The following is a 2058-nucleotide window of genomic DNA, read 5'->3' on the forward strand; positions in this document are numbered from 1 at the left end:
TATATATATATATATATATATATAATCAAGTATCAGGTGACCATTCTAAATACTGCACAGTATTAGTTTTTCCATCTCAAGAAAAATATCTGCATATTGTTGTTTATTCTGTAAAATATTCCTTTTTTTTAATAGCCTGAACCAAATAATTTCTCATTTTTACAGGCTTCACTTCACTTTTCTCACAGTGAATAAATTGCAACTTATTTCCATGAAATCCACAGATGACACAGATCTTTATTTTGCATAAAGGCATAAAGAAGTGTCTAATATCTTCAATATTCATCTGCTAAGTGGACATTTGCATTGGGTTAGAACGGAAAAAGAGCCCCAACCCTCCCGCAGTGACAGCTGTACAAAGGGATGACATCTGACAGCTGTGACAGTGCTGAAGGGAAACTCAGATGACTTGCAGCATCCATGATCCAATTACAGCACACATCCCTCTGACAGACCCAGCAGCTTGACTCCAGCGTTTGGAAGGACAGTATTGATCTCTTGTCAGAAACCAGTTGCCTGCCTGCAATTGTGCGCTGCTGAACTTTGAAAAGCTATAGTACCCTCTTAAATGATAGGGGCAGTCAGGTTATAGTATTCAGGTACAAAGAGAGGTGCAAAGGGTATCTGCTAAATGCTCTAAACTTGAACAAATCATAACAATATGACAGTCCAATCATACTGAAGGAGCCCAGCTGATCTAGCTGGCTACTGTCTGTGCTAATGGAAAGACAGCTCTTTGTGTTTAGTGGGATGATCTTACTTGATGAAAAGGCCACTGCAATTAGTGCATGCTGGTTGGCTGTGCTGGGTGACAGCAGCATGGATGGTATAATGGCAGCTGCCAATAACCCTAACTTCAAGAAAACAGACAATTAGGACTTTGATCCTAACACTGTTAGTCCTCTACTCCAGACCTCTGCTCCGCTTTTACTGTAAACCTCACAAGGGCAATGTGGTACAACCTCACCAAACAGAACAACTTGGTCAAGGGGTCAGTTACCTTTCTCCTCTTGACTTATGTACCTGCCTTCCTTTAGGAGAGAGAAAGAGAGGGGGGGGCGGGGAGAGACTCACCCAAAATGTAACAAACATAAATATCTCCTTTCAACTATAGTTTAAAAGAAGCTAATATACGAGCATAAATGCTTTAAGATGCAAAAATTTTAAATACATTTTTAAAATAGGGTGGTAAAAACAGGATGCTAAACTTTAAAAAAAGAGCTTTCTAATGGCAAGTGAGCTCATGTTTTAAGACACATGTAGGACTGACTATTAAGAAATTAGTATAAAATAAATAGGATACAAGGATGCAATGTATAGCACAGGGAATATCACCAATATTTTATAATAACTTTATATGGAGTATAATCTATAAAAATATTAAATCACTATGTTGTACACCTGAAACTAATACTTAAATATTTTAAGTCAACTCTACTTCAATAAAAAAAGAAATTACTAAAATAATTTAAAGTTATCTCCAGTTTATCTTTATTATTTTAGGATTGGATGAAGATAGATGGAATATTCTGAAGACTCAGCATACACAAAACTTAAAATGCAGATTATTTTAGTGTTTTTCATCAAGTGCAGCTCCAGAACACTTAGTAAAGCACTTAGGTAGCAGTGAAACAAGTTAAATTAAATACTGGAGCACACATACACACACAAATTATACCAGTATAGGCAAATCTATAATTAGAAAAATTAAGTTTAGTGCTCACTTCAGCAGCACATATGCTAAAATTGGACATATACAAAGAAGATTAGCATAGCCCCTGTGCAAGGATGACACCCAAATTTGGGAAACATTCCATATTCCTTTTTTTTAAAAAAAATTATGTATGTAGTTATTTATTTATTTTTGGCTCTGTTGGGTCTGTTGCTGTGCAAGGCTTTCTCTAGTTGCAGTGAGCAGGGGCTACTCTTTGTTGCAGTGTGCAGGCTTCTAGTTGTGGTGGCTTCTCTTGTTGCAGAGCACAGGCTCTAGGTGCATGGGCTTCAGTAGTTGTGGCTCGCGGACTCTAGAGCACAGGCTCAGTAGCTGTGGCACACGGG

At 37.5% G+C, this 2058-nt stretch overlaps 1 non-coding gene across 1 annotated transcript; it reads left to right on the forward strand.

Annotated features, from left to right (window-relative positions):
• Positions 1-1716: 1716 nt before the first annotated feature.
• LOC131751646 (U6 spliceosomal RNA) lies at positions 1717-1823 on the forward strand. The gene has a single exon (XR_009334224.1). It is a non-coding gene; the product is annotated as a U6 spliceosomal RNA (small nuclear RNA).
• Positions 1824-2058: the final 235 nt, after the last annotated feature.

Source organism: Kogia breviceps, chromosome 2 (genome assembly GCF_026419965.1).
Source record: "Kogia breviceps isolate mKogBre1 chromosome 2, mKogBre1 haplotype 1, whole genome shotgun sequence".
Taxonomy (NCBI): Eukaryota; Metazoa; Chordata; class Mammalia; order Artiodactyla; family Physeteridae; genus Kogia; species Kogia breviceps.